This window comes from Pongo pygmaeus, chromosome 18 (genome assembly GCF_028885625.2).
Source record: "Pongo pygmaeus isolate AG05252 chromosome 18, NHGRI_mPonPyg2-v2.0_pri, whole genome shotgun sequence".
NCBI lineage: Eukaryota > Metazoa > Chordata > Mammalia > Primates > Hominidae > Pongo > Pongo pygmaeus.
Window position 1 is genome coordinate 50,123,252 of NC_072391.2, and position 12,302 is coordinate 50,135,553.

At 43.6% G+C, this 12,302-nt stretch overlaps 1 protein-coding gene across 1 annotated transcript in view; it reads right to left on the bottom strand.

Moving 5' to 3' along the window:
* The window catches only part of CHD9NB (CHD9 neighbor), a 77,943-nt gene that overhangs the window by 43,047 nt on the left and 22,594 nt on the right, over positions 1–12,302 (bottom strand). The window lies entirely within an intron of this gene.

Genomic DNA, 12,302 nt, shown 5'->3' on the forward strand with positions numbered 1-12,302 from the left:
TTTTTTTAAGTTTTTGTAGAGACAGGGTCTCGCTATGTTGCCAAGGCTAGTCTTGAACTCTTGGCCTCAAGAGGTCCTCCTGCCTCAGCTTCCCAAAGTGCCAGGATTACAGGTCTGAGCCTCTGTGCCCAGCCACATCACTCCATTTTAAAAAGCAATTGATTCATGCACAACTCTAAATGCACTAAAAACCACTGAACACTTTAAAAGAATGAACATTATAGTATGTGAACTACATCTCAGTCAAGTTTTTTAAATAATCTAAACAAAAGACACTAAAGTATATTAAAATACAGCCAAGTCCGGGTGCTGTGGCTCATACCTGTAATCCCAACACTTTGGGAGGCCGAGGTGGGCAGATCACAAGGTCAGGAGATCAAGACCATCCTGGCTAACACAGTGAAACCCCGTCTCTACTAAAAATACAAAAACTTAGCCGGGCCTGGTGGCACGCGCCTGTAGTCCCAGCTCTCAGGAGGCTGAGGCAGGAAAATCACTTGAACCCAGGAGGCAGAGGTTGCAGTGAGCCAAGATCCCGCCACTGCGCTTCCACCTGGGTGACAGAGCAAGACTCCACCTCAAAAAACAAACAAACAAACAAGAAAATACAGCCAATACATCATTTCCTAATTTTTCATGTAATACCTGTTAGTTGATTACTTTTAATAAGTGAACACACACATAGTAGGGGGAAGAAATAAAGAAACCAACACTGTCCTTTTCTGTCCTTTCTCATAAGTTCTGGACTGTTATTCAAACTCCTTGAAAAAAAAAAGTGTAAACTATGAAAACAAATGAAATTATTAAAAGCACATTCTCTTCTCATTCTTCTTCAAAAAATGGAGACTTGCTGTGCAGCCTTTAAGATTTTGCAAAGAAATAAAGGAGAAAGGAGGAGACATTGTTCTATGTCTGCGGCCTCAGCCCCTGGAAGAACTGCACAGATGCCCAGGCTTGAGAGAAGCACTCAGCCTACTCTGAGGAGGGAATCAGCCTCTGCTCACTTCAGCCTCCCTTCAAGTTCCCATCTCCTGCCCAAAGACAATTGTGGCCAGAGTGCTCACACCTCCTGCCATTGCACCGCACACATGCTAATTAAAGCCCTTAGAGGGTCTTTATTGCTCTAAAGATAAAGACCAACAACAGAACTGTGGCCTAAAAATCCCGGCATGGTGTGAGCTCTGGCTAGCTTTCCAGCTTCATCTCACACCCATGGCTGTCTCTGAGCTCCAGGAATACTGACTCTGTCCTCCAAGTGGTTAAAGGTCCTTCTACCACAGGGCCTTTGCACGTGCTGACCCCTCAGTCTGGCTAATATCTACTTATTCTTGACATCTTGAGATCTCAGATCACACAAAGCTTTCCTCAGATGTGTCTTGATGTGTCAAAGTCAAACTCCCTGTTATTTATTCTGAAACATTTATCAGTTGGAGTTTTACATTTACTTATTCCATTATTTCATTAATGTCCCAACTAGGCTATATGCCCCATGAAGAATGAGACATGTCTCCTTTTGCTGACCACTGGCTCCCACAGAGTCTCCCCAGAGTCACCCCACAAAGCCTTGTATATGGTATGCAGACAACATTTGTCAAATGACAAATAAGGAGTTTATGAAACAAGAATGAATGAATCATTGAAACTTCCAAATCCACTGACCCCTGCAATCACTGTTTCAGAACTTACACAGGCGCTGTCAAAGTGTCTCCTCTTGCAAATCTGAGAGTTTTTCCTTTTTCTCAAAAAAACTTTGAGACGGAGTCTTGCTCTGTCTCCCAGGCTAGAGTACAGTGGCACGATCTCAGCTCACTGCAACCTCCATCTCCTGGGTTCAAAAGATTCTTGTGCCTCAGCCTCCCGAGTAGCTGGGATTACAGGCACGTACCACCACGCCCAACTAATTTTTGTATTTTTAGTAGAGATGGGATTTCACCATGTTGGCCAGGCTGGTCTCAAACTCCTGGCCTCAAGTGATCCATCTGTTTCAGCCTCCCAAAGTGCCAGGATTACAGGCCTCAGCCATCATGCCCAGCCTCAAAGATACCATTTTTTTTTAATCCACCTCCAAAACAACCCACTTAAGAATAACTTATCAGTGGTCTCCCTGGCACAAATCCATTTCATGGAAATAATTTTTAGTACTTTAATGACGCCTTTCTGCCCTACAGCATATGACAATAAGGAATAATTAGCTCCACAACTATAATATGAAAAGGGTGGAATGCATTTAAATTGGAATTGATTTTTGTTTAATCTGTATTTTCATGGGCAGAAATTGGGTTTCTCTCAGCCACTTCATTACAAAGGACAAGTTGATGTCGCTTTTGGGATGTTGGAAGTCCTCCCTTCCAATAGAGGAAGGGCCAGAACTCACCTTCAACCTAGTTTGACTTTTCTTAGAGTTATTGTTTCCTGCACAGGTATGCCCTGAACTTGGTCCTCAACCTACCACTGATATAATAAATGTCTGATCTCAGGTGTGTACACCCCTTCTATCATTTATATGACTTATGTCCTGCTCATGACTTAGGTCCTGCCCAGGGTCATTGGCCTCAGGAAGTAAATCTTTTTCTGTAGGTTCCTGAGTATGGGCCCCTGACACAATTGAGTACTTTAATATAGGCTAGTTTCTGCCAAGAATAATGACCAGAGGATAGATGGGTGGGCAGGAGTCATGGCCTCAGCTCTGCAAATTGTTTCTCTTTGTCCATCCTAAATAATAAAAATACCACCTTGGCCGGGCACGGTGGCTCACGCCCGTAATCCCAGCACTTTGGGAGGCCGAGTGGGTGGATGACCTGGGATCAGGAGTTGGAGACCAGCCTGACCAACATGGTAAAACTCCATCTCTACTAAAATACAAAAAAAAAAAAAAAAAAAATTAGCTGGGCATAGTGGTAGGCACCTGTAATCCCAGCTACTCAGGAGGCTAAGGCAGGAGAATTGCTTGAACCCAGAAGGTGGAGGTTGCAATGAGCCGAGATTGTACCACTGCACTCCAGCCTGGACAACAAGAGCAAAACTTCGTCTCAAATAAATAAATAAATAAGATAAAAATAAAAATACCACAATGTACAGAGCTCCTTAACTCAGCATGTACAATGAAATCACTTATAGGACATTTTGAATGACACCAACCCTCAAATCAGATTTTCCAGAAATAGGGACTAGGGCATCTATATGTTTTTCTGCTCTGTTTTGTTTTGGTTTTTTTGAGACAGATTCTGGCTCTGCCACCCAGGCTGCAGTGCAGTAGGGCAATCTCGGCTCAATGCAACCTCCACCGCCGGGGTTCAAGTGATTCTCCTGCCTCAGCCTCCTGAGTAGCTGGGACTACAGGCGCACACCACCGTGTCTGGCTAATTTTTGTATTTTCAGTAGACATGGGGTTTCACCATGTTGGTCCGGCTGGTCTTGAACTCCTGACTTCAAGTGATCCACCCGCCTTGGCCTCCCAAAGTGCTAGGATTACAGGCATGAGCCACTGCACCCAGCTGGCATCTATATTTTTAAAACACCACAGTGGTGCCGATATGTATGTAAGATCGAGAGCCACTGACACAACAGCTCTCTACAACTTGCAAAAAACTTTCACCCTATTCCCAAAGGGTTAAGTACTAATTGCCCCATTGTGCAGATATGAAAACAGAGGTTCAGAGGTTAGTGACTTGCCCAAGGACACACAGTTTGCAAGTGAACTTATCTAGAATCAAACAGGAATGTCAGCCTCAAAGTCTTTTAATCCAGAATGAATGGAGGCTGATGTATACTCCGTGGCCAAAAAGAATGATGATTAAAAGCAATGTAGCCTGAGGCTCCTTAACTGGGTTGCTAATGAGCTGGTGGTGCTTTTAATTTATTTTCAAGTATTTTGAAGAATAATCCAGAACCTGTCATCCTTTTGAGGTGGTTCCTTTCACAAAGTTGTGGTTAGTGTTGTGTGTGGCCTTGCTACCTTGTCCACACTGCTGATTATAGCAGGCAGGACATACGACAGACCAATGACCTCTAAAAAGGCCACTTACAACCAGATAGATGGTGGACGATTTCTTGATCACTCCCTGATCACTACGAATCAGCGCTCACGATAAACCTTTAGTAAGGCCTCTGGGGTGGCAACTGGGGAAGGGCAGCAGAAGTGAAGGGGCAGTAGCTGGAAGTCAGAAACAGAGGGAGAGCCATTGGAAAGAAGCACACAGCAAGAGTCATATGTCCAACCGCATCACCAGATTAGGGATAGCGGATGCTCACCGTAAGGGGTGACAAGATTGTCAGGTCACTATTGCTGCTTTGAATCCCAAACTCATTTTAGAGACATAGCTTGTGCAATTTTTTGGACAACTTTCCGTCTCCTTCACATCCCTAGGTATTCCTAAAATTAACTTCCCACATCATCCTCCTTGCACCTGAGAAGTCCAGTTAAGGAGTGGCCATAACAAGGCATCCCCCCGCTTGCTGAACACCTCAAAGGAGAATTCTTTGGCCTCTGCTCAAAGAAAGGTATCTGGGTGGCTTTGGAGCTTCCCAGAATCCTCTGCACCTCTGAGAAACCGCAGGGCATCCACCATTGTCCAAGACCACTGCCTGGTGGAGCAGCTCTGCATTCCTTTGCCTCTGTTGCCCTCTAGTGCTCGCTCCCTGTAGTTATCTTTACATACCATTTCCTTTTTGGTGTTAAGTTTAGGAATCCAAAATCTGGAACAAAAACTTCTTACAAGTTTATCCAGCCTGGGGGCGGTGGCTCATGCCTGAAATCCCAGCACTTTGGGAAGCTGAGGCAGGTGGATCACCTGAGGTCAGGAGTTCGAGACCAGCCTGGCCAACATGGCAAAACCCCGTCTCTACTAAAAATAAAAAAAAAATAGCTGGGTGTGGTGATGTGTTCCTATAATCCCAGCTACTCAGTAGTCTGAGGCAGGAGGATCACTTGAACCTGGCAGGCAGAGGTTGCAGTGAGCCAAGATGCACCACTGCGCTCCAGCATGTGTGAAAAAGCAAAATTCCATCTCAGGAAAAAAAAAAAAAAGTGTATCCATTACTTCATGGAAATTCATCTAGCAGTACCTATATGATATGTTCGCTTTTCTGTACATATCTTAAAAGCATTTTAAAATCTCTCCATGCATTCATCTGTCAAATATTTACTGAGTGAGTGCCTACCATCGGACAGAAAGGCTCCCTTTTAAGTAATAGAAAATACAGTTCCCGCCCTCATGGAGACCTAGCAGGGGAGACTGACAGTAGATCTCATAAACAGATGTGAAATGATAATTGTGACCATGCTGCAAAGGAGAGGTGCATGGGAGGCCTGTTAGGGAGATCCGGGGGAGCTTCTCTGGAGAAGTGAGAATGGACTAAAATATGAAGGACCAGAGTTAGGATGTTAGAAAAAAAAGAGGGGCCAGGGACAGCAGCAAGTGCAAGAACACCCCTGTGTCAAAAAAGGAGTAGGATGCATTTGAAGATGTGAAAGCAAGCCCCTTTAGCTGGAATGTGAAAAGTAGGGGTTTGGGGCACCACGGGAGGACAGGCTGGAGGGACAGCTGAGGGACAGCCTTTACGTGGCCTGGTTGACCACATAAGAATTTTGGTCTTTAAGAGGGTACTCCCTTTGCAAACCCCCACCTTTGTGTGGCAAATAGGAAATTGAAAGTACATCTGATTGGATGCAAAAAGCATGGGAGTGTAACTGTGTAACTTCACTTCAGCCTCTGATTGCAGGCCAAGTCTTCGTTTGCATAGAAGTGTAACCTTTGTAGCTTCAGCCTCTGATTGGCTGCTTTCCACAAGCAATCAGACTGATCATGGGCCACCATTTCATTTACCTGAGGCGAGCACCAAGTGGCCAATGGGAAGCCTGTAGTGGGTATTTGGACCAGAAAAGATTCTGTATTGGGGCCCTTGAGCTGCTGCTCCAGCCAGCTCCCGAACTGTGAAGTGTACTTTCATTTCAATAAATCCTTGCTTCCCTTAAAAAAAAAAAAAAGAATTTCGGTCTTTATTAAAACAAAGAGTGCTTGATTGTCTTATTTTGTTGGAGAAGAAGGTAGGTGATCAGATTTGGGTTTTGGAAAGATCCCGCTAGTTTTGTGTGGAAGACAGATTGAAGCAGGACCACAGCTTTACAGGAGACAAGGTCAAAGGTCATTATTCTTGTAGTCCTAGTGAAAGATGATAGTGACTTGGGCTCGGTGACAGCAACAGAAGTGGAAAAAAGGAGATGGAGTCAAGATAGAGGATAATGGGGCTTGGTGGTGGACTGCATGTGAAAGGATGGAGAAGGACAGGGGTGTGTCAAGGATGATTCAGAATTCTGATTTCAGTAACAGGATAGATAGTGGTATCATTTCCTTTTTTGTTGTATTTTTTGTTTGTTTGGGGATTGTTTTGTTTTGAGACACGATCTTGCTCTGTCACCCAGACTGGAGTGTAGTGGTGCAAGCACAGGTCACTGCAGTCTCAACGTTCTGGACTCAAGTGATCCTCCTGCCTCAGCCTCCTGAGTAGCTGGGACTACAGGCACGCGCCACCATGCCCAGCTAATTCATTTTTAATTTTTTGTAGAGATGGGGTCTCACTGTGTTGCCCAGGCTGGTCTCAAACTCCTGGCCTCCAGCAATCCTCTCACTTCAGCCTCCCAAAGTCCTGGGATTACAGACATGAGCCACTATACTTGCCCTTTGTTTCCTATGATAGGGAACATTGGCAGAGAAACAGATTTCAGTGGGTGGGGGATGAGAAAGGCATGAGTTTGGTGTTGGAAAAAGTAAGATTAATGTGCCTTTAGGACATTCAAATGGCTATATCAGTCAATTAATATAGTCAGTAAATACTTACTTAGCCCTTCATATGTGTCAGGCACTACTCTGGGCTTTATCTTCCATAGAGTTTACATTGAGGCTCATCCCTTACCTCTGCTTAGAGCCCTGCCTGCCTGTCCTAGCCAGATAAAAATCCATGGAGTATTCAATAAGCTTTTTCTTGGAGCTGGCTACATATGGGACATTGAGCTCAGTGTTCTACTTGATTAGGTGATTCCATACTTTTTTTGTTTTTCTTTTCTTTTTGTTTTAAGATTCACAGTGGTTCACCACTGTAATCCCAGCACTTTGGGAGGCCGAGGCCAAGGTAGGAGGATCACTTGAGGTCAGGAGTTTGAGACCAGATTATAGGTGGCACATGCCTATAATTCCAGCTTCTTGGGAGGCCAAGGTACCAGAATTGCTTGAACCCTGGAGGCAGAGGTTACAGTGAGCTGAGATTGTGCCACTGCACTACAGCCTGGATGATAGAGCAAGACTCTGTCTCAAAAAAAAAAAAAAGATTCATGGATACATGTGCAGGTTTATTACAGTGATAATATTACGTGTGATGCTGATGTTTGTGCTTCTAATGAGTCCATCACCCAAGTTACAAACATAGTACCTGATAGGCAGCTTTTCAACCCCTGCCCCTTCCCCTCCCTTTTTGTAGTCCCCAGTATCTATTGTTCCCATCTTTGTATCTGTGTACCCAAAGTTTAGCTCCCACTTCTAAGTGAGAACATGTGGCATTCAGTTTTCTGTCCCTGCGTTAGTTTGCATAGGATAATGGCCCACAGTGGGATTCATGTTGCTGCAAAGCACATGAATTTGTTCTTTTTTATGGTTGTGTGATATTCTGTGGTATATATGTACCACACTTTCTTTATCCAGTCTACCGTAGATGGGCACCTGGGTTAATTCTATGTCTTTGCTAGTGTGAATAGCAAAGTTGCAATAAATGTATGAGTGCTGGAATCTTTTTGGTAGAAAGAATTATTTTCCTTTGGGTATATATCCAGTAGTGAGATTGTTGGGTCAAATGGTAATTCTATTTTTAGTTCTTTCAGAAAGTGGGATTCCATTTCTTTTTTTTTTTTTTTTTTTTTTTTGAGATGGAGTCTCACTCTGTCTCCCAGGCTGGAGTGCAGTGGCACCAATCTCTGCTCACTGCAAGCTCTTCCTCCCGGGTTCACACCATTCTCCTGTCTCAGCCTCCCGAGTAGCTGGGACTACAGGCACCCGCCACCACGCCCGGCTAATTTTTTGTACTTTTAGTAGAGATGGGGTTTCACCATGTTAGCCAGGAAGGTCTCAATCTCCTGACCTCATGATCCACCCGCCTCGGCCTCCCAAAGTGCTGGGATTATAGGCGTGAGCCACCGCGCCTGGCCCTTTTCCTTTCTTTTCTTTTCTTTTCTTTTCTTTTCTTTTCTTTTCTTTTCTTTTCTCCTGAGACAGAGTCTTGCTCTGTCATTCAAGCTGGAGTACAATGGCACAATCATGGCTCACTGCAAACAGGACCTCCCATGCTCAAGCCATCCTCCTACCTCAGCCTCCCAAGTAGCTGGGACTACAGGCACAAACCACCAAGCCCAGCTAATTTTTGTATTTTTTGTAGATACCGGGTTTTTCATGTTGTCCAGGCTGATCACAAACTCCTGGGCTCAAGTGATCTGTCTGCCTTGGCCTCCCAAAGTGCTGGAATTACAGGCATAAGCCACTGTGCTAGGTGGGAAAATTCCATTTCTTACTTCACTTATTGCCTTGCCAAAGTGACTCTTTCCCAGTGGCCCTTCCTGACATTACTCAAAAACCAAACTGGATTATGCTGGATAGGGACCTTGTCATGAAGGTTATCTCTGTTTATCTGGACATCCTAGTAAACTGTTCACATCAGAAGCAGAGGAAAAACACGCTCCTAGTTTTTCTCCTAGTTTTTCTCAACTATTTAACTGATGATAGTCTGACTTCCAGAAGCATTTCTCCCTGCACATTTTCACACCTTAAGATTCAAGTCTTTTGAGAAGCTGATGAAGAAGGCGAGTGTGGTGGCTCACACCTGTAATCCCAGCACTTTGGAAGGCCAAGGTGGGCAGATCACTTGAAACCAGGGCTTTGAGCCCAGCCTGGCCAATGTGGCAAAACCCTGTCTCTACTAAAAATACAAAAATTAGCCAGGCCTGGTGGCACACAACTATAGTCCCAGCTACTCAGAAGACTGAAGTATGAGAATTACTTGAACCAGGGAGGTGGAGGTTGCAGTGAGCTGAGATCGCACCACAGCACTCCAGTTTGGGTGACAGAGGAGGACTCTGTCTCAAAATAAAATAAAATAAAATAAGTAGTAGCAGAAGCTAATGAAGAAAACCCTGAGAGTTCTCAAACAGAGAAACCAGGAAAAAAGAGTCTTGAGGAGGACAGAAGTTTAGAATCCATCTAATCTGTCTTTCCCAAGGTTAATTCCATGGAACATTGGCTCCTAAAGACACCCAGAAACAAAATGATACTGTGATTCAAAAAGTTGGAAAATCTTTCATGCTTTATTGTCTTCTTAGAACTTCATAGGGTACATTAAGACATTAAACAATCTGAAAAGTGGCCAGGCAGGATGGCACACACCTGTAATCCCAGCACTTTGGAAAGCCAAAGCAAAGGATCACTTGAGCTCAGGAGTTTAAGATCAGCCTGGGCAACAGAGTAAGACCTCATCTCCATAAAAAATCAAAAAGAATTAGCCAGTTGTGATAGCATGTGCCTGTAGTCCTAGCTACTCAGGAGGCTGAAGCAGGAGGATTGCTTGAGTCCAGGAATTTCAGACTGCAGTGAGTTATGATCGCGCCACTGCACTCCAGCCTGGGTGACGGAGCAAGACCCTGTCTCAATCAACCAATCAATCAAGGATCTAAAAAGTCCTACAGCAAAGAAACCTGTTTGAAATCCCAAACTTACTCAACTGTCCAACCCTTTTTTCTCATAATAGCTATCAACATGCCTGGGATTATATTCTGGTAAATATATACACTGATATAATGGTTATAATAGTGGCCATTATTATTTATTATTCACTCTATGCTATATATTTATCATCTCATTTAATCCTAAAAATAACCCCGTATTATCATATAATATATTATGTTATATATATGTGTGTGTGTATGTGTGTGTGTGTGTGTGTAATTAATCCAAACTTAAAGTTGCTGAAATTTCAAATTATTCTGAGCCTCAAGAGAAATGTGGCTCACTGATCCCTGTGTTGTTCCTTACGAGTGGTGAAGTGGGAGATGAAATATGGTCACAGGTTCTTTGAGACTGCTCTGATTGAGGAGCAGGGGTCTGTGTTAGGCTGAATAATGAGTGCCCCACCCCACAAAAAGATGTCTACATGCTAATTCCCAGAATCTGTGAACGTTGCCTTATAGGGCAAAAAGGATTCTGCAGATGTGATTCAGTTAAGAATACCAGAAACAAAGGGACGGCTGGGCACGGTGGCTCATGCCTGTAATCCCAGCACTTTGGGAGGCCGAGGCGGGTGGATCACGAGGTCAGGAGATCAAGACCATCCTGGCTAACGCGGTGAAACCCCGCCTCTTCTAAAAATACAAAAAATTAGCCAGGCGTGGTGGTGGGTGCCTGTAGTCCCAGCTACTCAGGAGGCTGAGGTAGGAGAATGGCATGAACCCAGGAGGCAGAACTTGCAGTGAGCCGAGATCGTGCCACTGCACTCCAGCCTGGGCAACAGAGCAAGACTCTGCCTCAAAACAAAAAAAAACAAGGGGACACAAGAAAACTTTTGAAGGTGATGAACATGTCTATTACCTTGATTGTGGTGATTTCATGGGTATATGCCTAGGTCCAAACTCATTAAATTGTATATATTAAATATATTAAATATGCACAGTTTATTGCGTATCAGTTATACCTCCATAAAGCTATTTTTCTAAGTTAAGGATCTTGACATAGGGATATTATCTTGAACTTTCTGAGTGGGCCCAATGTAATGACAAAGGTCATTACAAGAGAGACCCAGGAGAGTCAGAGTGAGAGCAAGATGTGTGAAGGCTCCCACACATTGCTGGCAGAAATTAAAATGTTACAACTAATTTGAAAAAGTCACCTTTTTTTTCAAGTTAAACCTACATCTACCATATGACCCAGACTTTCCACTCCAAGTTATTTACCCAAGAGAAGAGAAAGATTATATGCACACGAGTGCTTGGACATAAATGTTCGTAGTAGTTTCATTCATTCACAATAGTTAAAAACTTGTAATGAACCAAATATTCCTCAACAGGTGTTAAATAAACAGATGTTAAGTAAAATAAAGGTTAGTAAACTGTAGTATATCTGTACAATGGAATAGTAGTCAGGTTATTTTAAAACGGGCAAATAATTAGTACATACAAAACCATGGACAGACCTCAAAATTACTGAAAGACAACCATAATCTGGTTTATGGTAAAAAGAGAGTATCAGTGGTAGCCAGGGCTGAAGGGAGGAAAGATGGCAAAGGGACCTGGGGCAGCTTTGAGGGTGATGGACACATTCTATGACTTGATGCTGGCAGTGGTTTCCTGGGTGTGGCAATGGTTTTCTGCATTTGTCAGAGCTCACTGAATTACATTTTACATTGATACAAGTTATTGTACATAATTATAGTTCAATAAAATTGATCTTTTTTTTTTGAGACGGAGTCTCACTCTGTCGCCCAGGCTGGAGGGCAGTGGCACGATCTCCGCGCACTGCAAGCTCTGTCTCCCGGGTTCACGCCATTCTCCTGTCTCAGCCTCCCAAGTAGCTGGGACTACAGGCACCTGCCACCACGCCCAGCTAATTTTTTGTATTTTTTAATAGAGACAGGGTTTCACCGTGTTTGCCAGGATGTTCTTGATCTCCTGACCTCGTGATCCACCCGCCTCGGCCTCCCAAAGTGCTGGGATTACAGGCGTGAGCCACCGTGCCCGGCCAATAAAATTGAATTTTAAAAACCTTAAAAAAAGAGAGAGAAATGTGGCTATGCAGCCAGTCATGTAGCATGCACCTGCCAACTTCTGCTTCTCTGAGTGTAGATTAACTCTCCTTCTTATTCTTATACGGTAGATAACTTGCAAGATCAAGCAGCACGAAAGATCCCCTCAGATCATTGCCCCTCCTCACAAAATAATAAAGTAACCTTCTTTGGAATGTAGCCATCTATAACCAAATTGCTATAATGTATGCATTTGTCTTCTATAAAAAATGTTGTAATCCTGCTAACGTTTCTCTGTCTCTGCCTAGTTAAGTGAATCCTTAACTTCGCTTTGGAATGCTGACCTCATTCATTTGCAGTCCTTGTTTCCTGGGTGGCTATACTCAAGCTTTGCACTCAAATAAACTCCACACCTAGTCATATTTTCTTAATCTTATTCTTAAAGGTTGACGTGTACATATAACATATAACATATACATATTATATTATGTAACATTTAACAGATAAGAAAACTGAGGCTCAAAACAGAGAAG